This window comes from Lynx canadensis, chromosome D4 (genome assembly GCF_007474595.2).
Source record: "Lynx canadensis isolate LIC74 chromosome D4, mLynCan4.pri.v2, whole genome shotgun sequence".
Classification (NCBI taxonomy): domain Eukaryota; kingdom Metazoa; phylum Chordata; class Mammalia; order Carnivora; family Felidae; genus Lynx; species Lynx canadensis.
The window spans coordinates 34,818,587-34,837,032 of NC_044315.2; the positions used below are offsets into that span (position 1 = coordinate 34,818,587).

The window sequence follows — 18,446 nt, forward strand, 5'->3', positions numbered from 1 at the left end:
GGAACATGACAGCGAAGAGAGCCAGTGGACACAGACCACTTTAATTTTTATTGATAGTATGATCACAGGTGCATTTTTAATTATCTCACTACATTGCTTTCCCCATCAACTGTCACTAGTAATTTCATAGAGCAAACATGTTACCCTTATGACATTACAAAACACAATTCAGAGTCGTTTAGGATGCTTGCAGATTGACAAGTGCCTTCACCTTTTGATAGAATACAAGGGAGTCAACGGATTTAGGAAATTAGGTGCCAATCATGTTTGTAACCTAGAGGTGAGGAGCAGCAGGAGCAAGGAAATCAAGAATATTCAAGTTTTCTGCATTCGTTTAGGGGCTACTGCTAAACCCATGTAATCTAGGGCACCTAGGTGGCTCAGTTGACTAAGTGTCAGACTCTTGATTTGGACTCAGGTCGTGATCTCACAGTTCGTGAGATCTAGCCCCACGTCAGGCTTTGCACTGACCGTGCAAAGCCTGCTTGGGATTCCATCTCACTCTCTCTCTCTCTGACCCTCTCCTTCTCGCTCTCTGTCCCTCCAAATACATAAATAAACATTTTTAAAAATTAAAAAAAATCACATAGTCTAAAGAAAAAATAGGCAAAAAATGTGTCTTACTGGCATTGGCTATTAGATGGGGAGAAAACCATGATATTTTAGTTTTTTGCTCTGTAATGGGTCTCACGGAATCGTCAATAACTGGTGCTTGCAGTGATGATACCCAAGAATAGAGAAGACTTTGGATGCTCTGAGCCTAAAGAATCAGTGATTAATTTCCTGGGTTTATGAACTCACAGATAAAGAAGAGAGTGGTGTTTATTTTTTAATCATGCTATATTCCTGTCTATAAAAGTTTGCTGTCTGTTTGGCATGTATAGGAACAACCCACTTCTCTGAGGTTAAAAAACAACAAAACAACTAAAAAATTATTTCATATCTTGCTATGTTTCTTTTGTTATGTTTTCTAAAAACCAGGGTAATAGGTCTTATGTGTTAAAAGAACAAAGAAACATCATTGGTCTTTACTATTTTTCCTGGCTAAGTGATTTTTCTTTACCTTAAAAAAATAACAATCGGCTACATTTTATATTAGAGTGAAGAAAAGTATTTAAGCATTGGAAATAAATAATGAATTAAGAAAAATCCAATTTAAACGACCCACATGTCAATAGATAGACAACTGAATTTTTAAAATGTGGTATATCCACAGAATAGAATACTATGCAACAAAAAGAAGAAGGCAAACTTACTAGCACATATATTAACCAGAAGAATCTCAAAAACTTCTTGTTGAATTAAAGAAGACATTCACATAAGTACATACACTGTTTGATTCCAGTTATATGAAATTTAAAAGAAGAAAAAATTACATCATGGTGATAGGGTCAGCACAGTAGTTAGCTCAGGAAAGTGGAGGAGGGGTAAATTTTTAAGTAAGAAAGGCAAAGGAACTGTCTTTGCATATGGGAATGAAATAAATCTTCATCTGGATGGTGGTTACATGCATATATACATATGTAAAATTTGTCAAGGTGTACACTTAAGACTCATGTATTTTGCTGAATCCAAATTATACCTCAATTAATAAAAAGCAGAAGAAACATCTTACTGCATTAACATTGGTTAACATTCATTCACCACATACATAATTTACTTCCCATAGTCCTCACAATAACCCTATGCGAAAGACAGTTAGTGGTCCAATTTTTAGATGAGAAAGGAGGCACAAGAAAGATAAAACTTTCCAAGGTTACATAGCTAGTGCATTACATAACTAAGTTCAGAATTCCAACTGTCTAGTTCCAGGGTCTACAGTCTTGACCACAAAGTCATTTTGTTTTTCCCTATCAGGGTCCTATAGATCTATTTTTAATTTGTAGAGGAGCTTCATGTAATAGAAAACAGCAACAGGGTTGTCCAGAGAAAAACAGTCATTAGCAGCATCAAAGCAATGGCAAATGAATGCAATAAACTATCAATGACCAGGTTTCTGGGCTTTAAATAATTTTCAGTGCATGAATTATACATATGGATGTGTAATGCTTTAATGGTAAATATCACATTGTTCCCCAAGTGTATTCAAGATAAGCCATTTGTTGCAGTTTTTCAAAGATCAATGGATGTTAAAAGGAGTCAAACAGCTGTTCTTTCAGGACTTCTCTCTCCACTTTTGAAATAATCTCTACCATATTATCAGAACACTTTTACATGTCCTGAAAAATATTATGGGGGGGGTGGTAAAACCGAAGCATAATCCATTATTCTAGATTTAATCTCTCAGCATGATTTACCAAGTAAGAAAATATGACATTGTAGCCCTAAATAGAAATAGATTTTTTATTATAGGGTACCAAATTTGCTAAATTTAGAAGAGATGTTCTGGAATGAAAAGTAATATACACAAGTGCATTTAGTTAAATAATAACATTCATTCCATTTTCCCCAGCTTCCAATTTTGTTGGTTATTTGCAGCTAATGTGGTTGCTTATTCAGCAATTAAATTAAAATAAGAATTTGCTCAACTTTCTGCCATAAATCCACAAAATTCCCTACCTCCTCCACCCCCACATTTTCTTCTTTCTTCCTCTAAAGTAGAGTCATTCTGCTACAAGATTTATACCTCCAACCTTACTCTGGACCTACCTAATCCTGCCTGTCCCTGTCACTCAATGGATTAGTGTCACTTTGCTATTCCTGACATCCCACTTCCCTTTATTCCTCCTTCCTATCAGCATTACACCTCCCCAAAAGCTCACCTTAAAACTCTCTTGGATTCAAGTCTCCGTGTGACCTCCCCACTGCCATTTTGCTTTCCTTTCACAGAAAACTTGCTTGACTATATTGAACATTCTTTACCTTCACATCCTCAGGCAAGGATCTCAGTCTTCTGCAATCTCTTCCAGCCCATGACTTCACTGGAAACACTACTCCCAAGGCACCAATGTTCTCCTTGTTGCTTCCTGTGGACATTTTTCACTAATCCTTCTGGTTTTCAGTATTATTTGCTGCTTATGAACAACTTTTTCCTTGATTTTTTTTTCCTTTGGTTTTAGTACACTCTCCTAGATTTTCTCTCGAAGATGTCTAGAGGCATCTTCACAGGAGGTGTTTTTTTTTTTCCTACTTCTTTCTCAAATGTTCAATTCTTAATTGTTTGTAAGATTCAGAATAGTATTTCCATGGGACATCAGCCTGTCACAGCACCAGAATCCTTCACCTGAATATTTTCCACTCATCCTCAGCTTTCAGATTAAATGAGGCTTCTTCAAAAAGGCACTCTCTGAATCTAGGTTACACATCCTCCATAAGCTCTCTTAAAATGTAATATTTCCCCTATTATGACATTTAACATATTGTATTGTAATTGCATCTTTTGTCTGTATCTTCCGTATTCCTCTCCAGCTCCATAAAAGTATGGATCATGCCTGCTTTTCATTTCTAGATGTATTCCCTAAACTTAGCACAGTGTCTTCCAAATGGCAGGTACTCAAAATGTCAAAAGACATTTGTCTCTTCTGGTCTCAGTACCATATTATTTTAAGTGTTATAGTTTAATAATAAAATATGGAAATAAGACCTCATTCATTTTTCTAATTCAAAAATATTTTAGTTTTTCATTCTTCATTCCAAGATTTGCTTTAGGATAAAATTTCCAAGTCAATTAACTAAACCCATTGAGATTTTGACTGGGAGTTAGCTATATCTATAAACTAATTTAGAGCAATTGACACCTTCAGGGTATAGTATTTAGTTTTCTCATTCAATATTGTGTCTTTCCATTTATCTATGATTTTTATATTATAGTAAGAATGCCAGAATTTTCTTTAGATAGGCCCCACACATACCTTGTTAATATGTTATGGGCTTTATTGTTATTGAAAAGGGTATTTGTCATTACATTTATCAGTGAGATACTTTCCTCATTTGTATACATGTGATGTAGTTTAGTGTTTAGGAACACAAGCTTGGAGCTAAACTTCCTAGACTTAAATCTAAACTCTTGTACTTACATACTGTATAGCTTTAAGCAAATTATTTAACTTCACTTTGTGTGTGTGTGTGTGTGTGTGTGTGTGGGTGGGTGGGTGTTTCCTGAAAAAAGTTACTTAATACAGGATTGTTATGAGAATGAATCAATATATAAAAAAGGCTTAAGTAGTTCCTAATATACAGGAAAATGTTCAATAATGATAATGATTATTAACAAGCAATTTTGCTCAATTCTCTTACCTATTCCAGGTTTCACAGTATATTCTCTTGGATTGGGTAGTAAAAGTAAAACAGATGAGCAAATGGAGTTTAATCTTATTGGAGAAAACCTAGCAGCCAGTGTAAAACAAAAGCCTCACAACTATCCCATGTTTTTACACACTAATTTCTATCAATCACTCACTAAAGGCTGATGCTGGGGCAGAAACCCTTTGATGTACTAAAGGTCAAGTTGATACTAGCAGGGTGCCAATAGACTCTGCTATAGTTTTTTACCTGAGATATATTTAACCATTCTTTCAAATAGATATGATAAATTACATAGTATATATTTCAATTATGCCTGAGGTGCTTTTATTATATTCTTAGATTTAAAAATTATTTTTAATGTTTTATTTATTTTTGAGAAAGAGAGAGAGTGTGCATGGGGGAGGAGCCGAGAGAGGGAGACACAGAATCGGAAGCAGGCTCCAGGCTCTGAGCTGTCAGCACAGAGCCCAATGAAGAGCTTAAATCCACGAACTGTGAGATCATGACCTGAACCAAAGTCAAAAACTTAACCGCCTGAGCTACCCAGGTGCTCCTATATTCCTAGATTTTATACTTGTTAAAAACTTCTATCAGTTGAATAATACCATCTACTGAATGTTTCAACATTTACTGAAATGATTGGATATTTTTCTATGTGTAATGTTAATGTTATGTATTTGATTAATGGTACATTAATATATTTTAATATATGAAACCATCTTTAAGTTTTCCAAATGAAATATGACCCCCTAAAGTAGTTTAAAAATGTTTTTGTTGCAGCTTACATGAATTTTATTTAGGATTTTTCTATTTAAATTTCTAGGTAAAGATGACGTTTATTTTTCTTTTTTTTTTGTTCTTAAAAAGGTTATAGAAACTGTAATAAAGTGCAGAGAGTTGTTAAGTATCATACAACATATTTACTACTTCTTTATTATACTATTAGTATACCTTGGCAAAATACTAAATGAACCAAATATACGTTTATGTATGTATATATCTATATCTATATCTATATCTATATCTATATCTATATCTATATCTAATTTATATTGTTATTTATAAATGAGGAATATCTTGCTAAAACTCACAGTAATGATTTGTGGGGCTAAGTAGGACCTGAATAGGCTCTAGTATTGATATACTACAAAAGTATGTAAAAGAAGGAAGCTTCAAATGAATTTATATTTTTATTCAGAATTAAGCAAGTATATAACTGTGGTATATTTGACCAATAATCTAAAAAATATTTTTCCATTATTGAAACATAGATAAGATCAGTATCTTTTAATTCTCGTTATTTCCCAGAGTAATAGCCATTCATTGTATGAACATAGATCAGTAAAAGAATGTTGAAAACTGCCTGTTCCAGCAAGCATAGTTCCTTCCACTGTTAATGATACAGACTTGATTCTTATAATATATGTGGTTACCTTTCCAGATGCAATTGTGTCTAGACAGGATCCATTCCCTTATAAAATGGCTTTCTACTCCAGTTTTAGTTCAGGTTCAAAACTAATTGATACTGGAAACTGTCTCTAACAATGCCTACTATTTGGTATGCAAAGTGTAGAGTCTGACCAAACTGATGACTAAAATGTGCATGCGCTTTATAAAGTGGAATAGAAAGTAAGTCCTTACCTAAATAATACCTTGCAATTAAGTAACATCTTCACATTTGTAGAAGTGCTTTATCATGAGGTTTTTATATTATTTGCCAGTATAAACCTTTGTGGTAGTTTTTCTTGCATTGTAGGGCAAGTTGATCCACTATTACTGTTCTCTCTATTTTGCAAAATGAATGGAGACAGAAGGATCATAGCTAGATCCAAATCTGAGTCTTCAGTGCTATAACCAGTGTGCATTCCACTACACTGTAAAGTATTTATCACCACTAGGGGGAGGGAGGCAGTGTTCAACATCCTGTCACTCTTTGGAATATAGGTAACTGGTACAGTAATTCTTTAGAAGCAATTCCACAGTATAATGGATGGTGACAAAATTACCTCTGCCACTCTTCATCAAAAGACCTAAGTAGACAACTCACTTTGATGCCATACTTTTTACTGTACCCTAAGAGTTCTGACTTTAGCTTGGCTTTCCCACTCAGCAGTATTAGGAAGCAGCTGAAGAACTTTGTTTCTTTTTTCATGTTCTCAGTTAGCTTCCTTAGCTCACAGGACACTGAAATTCCCAAACCTACATGACTTGTCAACCTACTGTTAGGTCTTTAATCAAACACAATGAGCCAAGTGTTTGTGACACCGTTTCATTATCTGCCAACTAGTTGTAATAATACCTCCTTGTTTTAGTGTTGTTAAAATAGATGGCATAGATAATTTTAGCATGCTACAAAGCACGTAGCCAGCTCTCAATATATGTCATGGTATTATATCATGGTAGCAATAAAATTGATCCGAAGAGTGACAGCAGGACAGAGTAAGAAAAGTGGGATGGCCCCTCTCTTGATCCTGTCAGATATTAACTTTGACTTTTGGCCAGAACCTTCGCATATCAGGGACTCAGTTTTCTCATCTGTAAACCGTGCAGGTTAATTGTGATGATTTCATACATCCTTTTCAGTACTAATATTATTGATTTCTATATAATGAATAACATCATCTTTTTGCCTGAGATAATACTTCTCAGTTTTGCACGTTGGAAGTGTTTTCACTGAAGTCCATGAAGGAGCCAAGAAATCGTTTACTTCCTGAGAGAAGTTTCATCTCCTAACTGCTTCCTTCTAGTAGTGTCTGTCTTTGTTCAGTTGTTTCAGTGGTCACAGTTCTAGGATTTCAAATTAAAAATAAAATTAGGCTATTGAAGTGGCATTGTACAAGAAGAGAAGTGATTTTATTGCTGAAGATCCCTCCTGTATTATGCAATCTTGTAAGTCAAATATGAATGTTGACATAAATGATATGTTGCATAAGTACAGGCGTCACCAATAGAGCTGTGACTTCTAAAGATCCAGAAAGATAAAAAGTAAATCCGTGCTGTAATTTAAATCCAGGTTATAAACTTGGACTCCACCTGGGGTTTAGTTTAGGTATAAATTATCATATCTCAGCTCAAGGAACTTTCTCCAGAGACTTTTATTCACACTTCATTGACATTTCAGTAAACAGTATTTAGGAAGTGGATATGAAATTCTACTTACTTGGCCTTTGTGGCAGGCAGATTTACTAAAGGGAAAAAACATCTTTAAATGATGAATATGGTATAAGGAAAGTTATTTTGAGATTGCAGAATTTTATATAAATATTTATTTGGACAAATTTAAATATCACATTATAATTGTCATTCAGGAACATTATGCCACTGATTTGAGCAGTAAGATGTTACACAAATAGAATAATGAACATGGGCACACTTAAATGTAGTGAGTAATTATATGATAGGAAATTGTCTTTGTGGTAAATACAGAATGATTAGACAATTAGAACATATCTGTGTGCATAACCTGAAAGTGTCCTTTATAAAAAACAATCCATACCTAATCACAATTAAAACAATACCTTCAGATCTATAAATACTTTGTTTTGAACTTCTTATGCTTATATTCTGGCTATCTTTCTTTATCAATTGTTTTCCTGTGAGCTCAAAAGAATTGGTATTATAGCCATCATTTAAGACTAGAGCTAAATTCTTTCTCAAGGCAACTAAGTAAATCAATATGGAGCACACACTGGAAGAAAAATCCTGTTATTTTTCTGCTATGATAACCATGGCACTCAGATACTAAATTACTTTACATATTTCTCATCTTGCTTACAAAAACACTCTGATGTAATCAAAACATATCATACGATCCCCTTTTAGTAGATGAAGAAACAGGTCTACAAATTGAAGAGCCTGCTCAAATACGTGTTCATTGTAAGCAAAAGGAGATCATGAAATCTGACTTCTAGTTCTGTGTACTTTTTACTACAGCACACTTGCTTTTCTTATATGTTCTGCTATAAGACAAAAATTTCCAAATATACTGAATCCTATTTCATCCAACAGTAATCTACTGTTATTATAATCTTGACCATACCACATGTTTTTGAGTTGTGTTGGTATGTATAAAATAACTCATTCATTTTTATATATCTAAAAATTCAGACATTGGGGCACCTGAGCAGCTCAGTTGGTTAACCATCGTACTCTTGATTTCGGCTCTGGTTCTGATCTTGCAGTTCATGTTTGAGCCACAGGTTGGGCTCCATGATGATAGTGCAGAGCCTCCTTGGGATTATCTCTCTGCCCCTCCCCCACTCGTGCTCTCCCTCTCTTTCTCTCTCTCTTTCTCAAAATAAGTAAATAAACTTTAAAAAGAAGTATTACACCACCGAAAAATTTTTCAAAATCCAGACATTATTTTTGGAGTGAGATTGGCTGATTGAGGTGCTGTATAATTATCATTTTTTAATGAGTCAGATTGGTATATGGGCAAACACAGTACACAGCAGGCACTCCAAAAACAACTTAGTATAAGACTGTTTAGAGTATAGGACTGTTCTCATTCAAGAGTCCTGAAAAAATACACTGAAACAAAACACTAACACATAGTGTTAATACACTCCAGTATACAGAACTCTCCCAATGAAAAACTGTGCATGATTTGCTGCTTTCATTTGACACTAACTCATAAATAAAAGATAAGAGGGTAATGAATTATAGTTTGTAAACACTAGAGCCAAATAATAACTGTTGATTGCTAATAAACTGCAGTGAAAACTGATCCATACCAAGCAGAAGTGATACTGCAGCAATAAACATTTAGGAGAGAACTGTACATTAATAACAATTCTTGGCCTGTCCCTTGAATATTAATTCTAATGTGCATAGTTTTGTTTAAAAGAAATTTATAAAACTCTTTGAGTAGAGCTTCAAAAACCTGTCAGAAACTCACTTTTGCTCCATTTCTCAGTTGCTTTCCTATTCCTGATATTTTTCAATTACCTTTCATTCAGAAGTTATTTTATGAAAAGAAATAAGATGTTAAATGCTACCATCTAATATTACAGTGTCACCTCTTCTTCCAGCCATGGTAGAGAAAGTGGTACTGAGTTTTCCCTCCTTGTGTAAATAATAATAAAATTGCACAAATCATACAAAGTGTATATTTTTAGCATTGGGCAATATGCAGTTCAAGACCATGAGTTTTGGGGAAGAACAAAATGAGCCTTCTACATTTCCTTGAATTTCTTCCTAAAGCTTTTCCTAAAAGCAACAGGAAGAGGCAGAGTCCCAAAACACAGTATATCACCGAACTGAGAAGACAAGTACTGGAGTTAAGTGCTGCTAAGCTAGCTGGATTTCATTGGCCAGGGTACTGGAAAACAGATCTGTGAATACAGTACTACTGAAGTGTGTGGGATGGCTCACTATTGGTCTTTGGCCTGTATGTAAATAAACAGATCTTCCCTATAGGAAATGCTAAAGGAAGTCCATCATACAGAAGGAAAAGTATTATACATGGAGATGTGGATCTATAAGAAGATCTATATTTATATGGGTAAATACAGACTATTTTTTCTCTTCACTTAGTTTCTTTAAAAGAAAAATGAGTATTTAAAGCAAAAATAATCAAGCTGCTTTTTGAGGATTATGAGGTATATAATTAAAGCATTTGGCCACAGCACAAGGGATGATGGTAAAAACTGATATTGTTTGATGGTACTTATATTTTACATCAAGATGTTCATTATCAATCTTAAATATGTATTAATAAGTTAAAGGACATGTATTATGGTCTCTGAATCAGTCATTAACAACCTACAAAGAACCAAAGAACTGGATAAAAAGCTAGTTAGGAAGCAAAATGAATTACTAAAAGATATTTAACTGACCAAGCCAATGCAGGAGAAGAAAAGCAGAGAAATAAATAAAACCAATAAAAATTATGAGGCAAATGTTTAAATCTAACCATGTGAATAATTACGTAAAATGTGAATGAATTAAAAGCATTCCTATTAAAAGCTAATGATTGTCAAATTAGACAAATCAGTATCACTCAAATACTTTCTGTCTTAACAAGATAATACCTTAAATGTAGAAACACTGATAGATTAAAACTAAAGGATGCAAAAAATATACCATGAGGGTAGCAAGTAGAATCAGAAACAGTAGCCTCCAAAACAAGGATTATTACCAAATACAAAAGTAAAATCTTTCATAATGATAAATAGTTCAATTCATCAGGAAGACATAACAATTATAGATATATATGCACCCAATAACAAAGCTTTTTATATGTGTATGTATGCGTATGTCTGTATATGCATGCATGTTATGTGTATATGTAATATGCATATAAAATAGAAAAAAAAACAAAATAGTCAGATTAAAATGAGAAATAACAATGCCTCAGCAATAGAGATTTTATCTTTTTCAGCATTTACAAAAAAAAACTAGTCCCTCCAAAAATCACTAAATACATAATTTTGATAATTGACGTATATAGAATACATGAAATATTCACCAGAATAGATGGCATACTGGTCAATAAAACTCAACACCTTACAAAAATTGAATCTTATAGAGTATATTTTCTTACCACAACATAACTAAATTGTAAATGAATAAAGACAAGAAATCAGGCAAGACTCTGTATTTGGAAATAAAGCAACATAATTCCAAATATCTATGAGTCAAATAAGAAATCATAAAGAAAATTAAAAATATTAAACTGAACAATAGTAAACACACACACACAGAACATTTGGTAGGGTGCCTCTGAAGCAGTCATTTAGAGTGAGCAACAGGAAATCTTATATATTGCTATTGGGGGTATAAAATTATAAACTACTTTGAATAACTGTTTGGCACTTTATGGAGTTAGACACTCACTGAGTATATGGCTCAGCAATTCCACAACTAGCTCTTTACCCAAGAGAAATAAAAATATATGTTCACAAAAAAGAATTATATAAGAATGTACATTGCAGCTTTATTCATAATAACCCCAAACTGTAAACAATCCAAATGTACATCTTCAAGATGATGGATAAACAACTTTTGGTATATTCATATAATGTTTATTTAAAATGGAGAAAAATGGGGGCGCCTGGGTGGCTCTGTCGGTTAAGCGGCCGACTTCGGCTCGGGTCATGATCTCGCGGTCCGTGAGTTCGAGCCCCGCGTCGGGCTCTGTGCTGACAGCTCAGAGCCTGGAGCCTGTTTCAGATTCTGTGTCTCCCTCTCTCTGACCCTCCCCTGTTCATGCTCTGTCTCTCTCTGTCTCAAAAATAAATAAACGTTAAAAAAAATTAAAATAAATAAAATGGAGAAAAATGATATTATATAACAAGTATGCATTCTAAAAACATTATGCTGAAGGAAATAATTCACTCATAAAATAATACACAACATATGATTCCATTTATATAACATTCCAGAACAGGAAAAAATTATTCTATTCTATGGTGATGGGAATTAGAATGGAGTTGCCTCTGATGATGGGGACTGACTAGAAAATGATTCCAGTGAACTTGATTGGGGGTTTGGGCATACAGGTGTATATATTTGTTAAAATTCCTTAAATTATGGCCTACGGCCTTTGTATCTCACTGGATGTAATTGTTTTGTTTCAATTTAAATAAACACATGAAGAAATAATGACAAAGGAGAGATTTGTGTGGAAGCTATTTTAAATATAGCTTGCCAAATTTGTCATTTGCTCTAGATCGCATTTTCTGAAGGTTATTGTTTTAGCTATATCTTTTAGTAACAGTATTGGCTTTTATATAGACTGGTTTCACTTCAGGTACTTATTCAGAGAAGGTAATTTTTATTTCTCTCCTTATTAGAGGTGTTGAAGCACACCACACATTTTAGATGAGATATGTAGGTCATGCTGTGGTAAAAACCTCAACCAAAATTTTCAGTGGTTTAATGAAAGGAAATTTGTTTTGTTGTTTTGATATTTATTTATTTTGAGAGAGAGAGCACTAGCCGAGGAGGTACAGAAAGAGAGAGAGACAGATAATCCTGCACTGTCAAAGCAGAGCCTGACTTTAATTCAACCTTCATCGTAATTACTCCATAAGAACCAATGGGGCTAGAGCACCAAACCTAGGAATCCTCTGACAGGACTGTGGTAGAGCTGCAAAGTAAGGCAGAGTGTAGCCTAAATCTTTTTTCTATGATTTACAAAGACATTTCTTTTTTTTTTTTTCAACTTTTTTTATTATTATTTATTTTTGGGACAGAGAGAGACAGAGCATGAACGGGGGAGGGGCAGAGAGAGAGGGAGACACAGAATCGGAAACAGGCTCCAGGCTCCGAGCCATCAGCCCAGAGCCTGACGCGGGGCTCGAACTCACGGACCGCGAGATCGTGACCTGGCTGAAGTCGGACGCTTAACCGACTGCGCCACCCAGGCGCCCCTACAAAGACATTTCTATGTGGAGAAGCTTTTTATTTTTTTTGTCAAGTTATTTTCTTTTAAAATTTTATACCTATATTTTTATTTATTCAGAATATACTTTAAAATGCCTTTACCCAAGATACATTGCTAAGTCCTGAATACCAGACGTTTGAATATAAGACTTCTACTGTACTCTGCAGGTAATTCATATGCTTTATGATATCCTACAAGGCACTGAATCGTATGACTCCTGTCTCCTCCATTCCAAACCCATCTCCCAACACACGATTACTGTACTTCAGCAGTGCTTTTGCATATCATGAAAAATTCCTCTCTGAGGCTTCAATTTATTTATTTTTTCTCAGCCTAAAAGTTTCTCCACCAATGCCTATCCCCCCAATTTCATACTTGTCTCTTTATCTTTTTACCTTGTTAATGTAAGGCACGTTGTTCTGTCCCTCAACCAGTATGCTTTCTTAAAAGCATCACCTATGTCCATGAGGACAGAAATCAGGTTGGAATTACTTTCACTGGCACAGAAACAGGATACATAAGCTCTTGAATGAATAGGTGTAGGCAAACAAAAGAAAGATCTGTGAGGTAATGAGGTACAAATAATCAACTCAAGAATTTATCTCAATAACAATATAACTCTACAATTGTATAATAATGATTTAGGGGCGCCTGGGTGGCGCAGTCGGTTAAGCGTCCGACTTCAGCCAGGTCACGATCTCGCGGTCCGTGAGTTCGAGCCCCGCGTCAGGCTCTGGGCTGATGGCTCAGAGCCTGGAGCCTGTTTCCGATTCTGTGTCTCCCTCTCTCTCTGCCCCTCCCCGGTTCATGCTCTGTCTCTCTCTGTCCCAAAAATAAATAAACGTTGAAAAAAAAATAATGATTTAGAATTTTCAATAATATCTCATTAGGTCCATCATACTTTATTTTTATAGTATCTTTCTGAAGTAGGTAAATTAGCATAATTTTCTCCATTTTACATGTCAATAAAGTAAAGCCCTTAGAACTTTGGTGAATTAACCTAAATCTTAGAAGTAAACATTTATAAAGTGTGACAGACTGCAACCTAAAAACAAAACCCATTTCTTTTTTATTCCCCTCTGCCCCCCTTGGCCCAAACCTGACTTCACTTCCCAGCCTCTTTCACATTGGGTGTGCCCCTGTGTCAGATCTAGAAAACAGAATGCAGGAGAAAGTGAAATAATTCCAGGCATAACCCATTATGTTCTCTCATGCACTATCTTCCACCATTTTTTCCTTAGCCAGCTTGATACAAGCGCAGGGAACTTGGAAACCATGGGATAGCTTTGATATAACTACACTATAGAAGATTGGATCTTCTCTATTCTTAGAGAAGTACCTACCAGTTAAGAGAATGCATTTCATAATTTATATGACAAGAAATATAGTTCTATTATGTTTAAGCCAAGTTACCCTTACATGTAGACTTGAGTATGTAGCCCATCTTCTGAAGTTCCTTTCAGTAGGTGGTTATTGCCTGACTCTGGCATCTGAATGTGTACCCACTCCTAAGGCAAACACACACACTTATATGTAATGAAGCTGTGGCAGTTACCAAATGCACTGGCACTTTACAGACTGTTAGTACAGAGATTGTCTTTGACCAAGAGGTCCAGTTGTTGTGCTTTAAAATCCATTGCTTGATTTGCTATGAGAACACAGCATACAGTCAACAATTGAGTACAGCAGATATTAAAAAAAAAAAAACAAAAAAAAAAAAAAACTAAACAAACAAAACTCCTATAAGATTTAGGACTCCTTTCTTGACAGAGTTAATAAGCTCAATAGCTCTTAGACTAGATGGTGGTCCAGGACATTTGCCTTACTCTGCTAAGCCTTTCACCTTTATCCAGGACAAGGCTAACATCACAGGTTGATGTCTCTTTTTAGCTTTTTTGATTCCTCTCAATTTCCTTTCATATAGATATATCCCCTAATAAAATCATTGCATGTTTAATCCCATCTTGACCTTTTCTCAGAGGGCATGGACTAAAAAAGAGCTTCATTCAAGGCTAGAGCCACTGACCCTCATTGACTACACAATTAGTAGTAGATCCATTTCTTAATCCTATTCTATATCAGTTCATATTTTTATCTTTACAAATTTTTTTCAGTCATCTTAGTCTACTTTGGCATCAGGATTTTTCTTTTCCTCTTACAAAAGTGATCCAGATTAATTGTTCTATATATAGTCTAAATTGTTAGCATCCAGTGGTCAGAAAGATGCTCAGCTGCACAAAATAGCCTGAATTCTGAAATAAATTTGATACCAAATATTTTGTAAAAGATATTTGCAGATATTTTTATTATTTGAAATGATCAAATACTTAATAACATTCATTTTAGAAACAGTTCAAGAAAAAGTATTATATCTCTTGTCATGTCGATGGCCACACTCTGCATTCCAAGGTGGATGGCAAGGTTTCATCTAGGCATGCTCCCACAAGAAATCAAAACAAAAATAGGAAAATTATCCCAGAGAAATAGTGTGTGTGTGTGTGTGTGTGTGTGTGTGCGCTCATCAGGTTAAAAATGTTTCTGAAGATGCCGTTATAACCGTGATCGGTATTCTGAATTTCCTTAGGATCCCAAGAAGGATCCCATTTTCAAGACAAACCTATATTTTTCTTTCTAATATCATGCGTTAGAACATTAGAAGCTACAGCTAAAGGGATAATTAACAACAAACATCAAACTCTTAAATCTGCAATATTTCTTCATTGCTAAGTAAGTAGGGATAAAATGTGAGATAGGAAAATCCTCCAATTTAAGGATGTAGGTTTAATTTTCCAGATTTAAGACATTAAGAGCTTAAATGCTAACAAAAAAAAAGTTTAAACGGATATGGGAAGGGGCGCCTGGGTAGCTCAGTCAGTAAGCATCCGACTTCGGCTCAGGTCATAATCTCACAGTTTGTGAGTTTGAGCCCCACGACGGGCTCTGTGCTGACAGCTCAGAGCCTGGAACCTACTTCGGATTCTGTGTCTCATTCTCTCTCTGCTCCTCCCCCACTTGAGCTCTCTCTCTCTCTCTCAAAATAAATAAATAAAAGTGTAATAAATAAATAAACAGATATGGGAAGACTGTCTATGAATGAAGGCAAAATGTTCTAAAATTTATCTAGTCTTGCTATGCTCTCAAAACAGGCTTGAATAGATTTCAGATATAGTATTTTACCCACAGAGATTTAAAAATAAATCACATGACGGATGAATCACGGAGTTCTACTCCTGAAGCCAAGACTACACTATATGTTAACTAACTTGAATTTAATTAAAAAAAAAAAAAAAAGGTAATGGGGAAAAAATCACATGACAACCTATATATCTGTCTCCATGTTTATAATGAATTGTTTTTATGTAATATGTTTCCATTTTTCCACTCATACTGAAAACAAAAGAGAAGTTTGTAGAAAAAATCCTGAAATTTTTATCGTAAAGGGAGAACTTCAGGGAGGAAGAGCTGATTACATAGTAAAAAAAGATTTTCATAAGAATTGGAATATCTTATTCCTTGAGATTAGTTCCAGTGAGATGGAACTTTTGATGTGGGTCTCTTGGTGTGGAAGAAATAGGAAAGTTCATATTTAGTAACATCTAGAAGATAACAGAAATGGCCTGGAGATGAAAGTATCAGATTGTTTCCAGATATCTTTTCTCAGCATATTCCCTTTTTCCTCCCTTTAATTGTCCTTGGGATGAACAATTTGAGATGGCTTAGACTAACCCAGATAGAAGTTGAAGAAATCCATATATTTTAGCAGTAAGACATATTAGGAAGTTATCTGGAACAATGAAAGTTATATGCCTCTTGCTGTGACCTCATCTACCAGTGTTGTTTGAAAGCTTTTCTTAGTTGGATCCTGAGAAAGAATAGGCCAGAAGAGTCACAGGAACAACATGAGTTGAAACCAAGACTGATTAAAAAGAATAAGAGTTGGAAAATAAATAATAAAGTTTTAATACGAGGGTAAGCTGAGTAACCAGTAATTCTATTTTTAGAAATCAATTTAAAGGATGTACTCAAAGATCATGCAAAAGCATACTTGTCTTCGTGTTTTATATAATAATCCCCAAACATTTAAGTAATATATATACCAAATAATAGAGAGATGACTAACAAATTTTCATTCATCCAGAGAACTGAAATTTAGGAAATCATTAAAAATGAAGTTTTAAAAGAATTAGAATGACATTAGGAAAATGATCATAATACAGTATTAACTGATAAAAAGCAGGTTAAACATTATAACTCAACATTTAAAAAAGAAAAAAACAAAGATGCATAAGCTATATCCATTTTTCTATCACACAAAAATAGTCATACAAATGTAAACGTTTGCATTAAATCTGCTATATATTTAAGGGTGCTAATAGGGTAATAAGATTAAAGGTGTTTATTACCTTCTATATACTTTCTTGGATTTTCTGAATTGTATGCAATAAATATGTAAAGCCTTATAATAAGAACAAAACATAATGGTAATAAGAAAAATAGTACTCAGCTAAAAATTCTTTGAAAAAGAAATCAAGATAAGACAAATTCTAAGGGGATTCTATATCCTCCCTGTGGAAAGAAGGATGTACTAGGATGATCAATAAGGAAGAAAAGTAATGAATCCTTTATATTTCTCAGTAATTTATTGCAACCACTTTTGTAATCTACAGAGTTTAAAAAAAATCATCATTAGTAAAGGTAATTGGGACATTTCTGCTATCACAGTGAATGACTAACCGTATAAAGTAAACATTTATAATCTTAGTGTATACCCATTCTGATCCAGATGTGTATCAAAAACTGTTTATAGAAATGTATTTTAGATATAGATTCATTGTTCAGGTTGCTATGGTAACTATAATCCCAATGTGCCTTCCTAAACCAAGGCCTATTTGATTTTTGTCATTCTTGTCTAACAGAGCTCCAAACTCTGAGAAAATTTAAAAGACATTTGAGGAAGGGGAATTAGTTTTAAAATCTAGATCCTTTATTACCACGCCTAGAGCCTAATATTTCTGCACTATGACACATGCAAAACCTCAATGTTTATTTGATTAAACACTAATGTGCTTTAATATTTATATGGTATTTTAATAATTCGTAAGAAATCTCAACAAGTTCACACTTCAGTATTTGTACCACTGTCATTGATCTTTAGCTCTTGATCTCTCCCTTTCTCTTCCCCACCTCCATGCCCTCCCCATCACACACACATACATCATATACACACATGTGTTTTGCAAACTTGCCAGTATTTGTGTTTGTCAAGATATATTTTATGTTTGTGGTTTGGAACTCCTCCTATACTTTCCTTATACTCCTTTATACTTTCTTATATAAGCAGTGCCCCATTGGCTCCTGGCCTTGATTACCAACAGGTAGGCAAGAAAGAAAGCCAGGAGGTAACACATTTCTTCCCCATATACCATTTCTTCTACTTCCTGCTCACATCAAAAGATCTCTGATTAACAAACATTAGGGCTGTTTTGTAGAGTGAAAATAAATATAGTTAAATTCACATATTTCAGAGGAAAAAATGAGACTCAACAAGTCAGAATGGATTTTTCCCCATATATATGCCTCACATTCTACTTGCCAAATTTGCTAATATATAAACCTAATCATATTGTTCTTAAATTTTTGACAACGTACAACTGCTTCTCAGATAAATCCTATATTTTATAAACTATCTATTGATGATTTTTCTCCCACTACATTTGCAATCTTCTCTAAACTCCAGAAAGTACTTTTTTTACATTCTTTTCAAGATTTTACTTGTGGATCATCCTACCTGGAACCATTTTCATCCACACCA

General features: G+C 34.4%; 1 long non-coding RNA gene across 1 annotated transcript in view; it reads right to left on the minus strand.

Annotated features, from left to right (window-relative positions):
* Window positions 1-18,446, minus strand: part of LOC116738427 — a 362,032-nt gene that overhangs the window by 81,837 nt on the left and 261,749 nt on the right. The window lies entirely within an intron of this gene.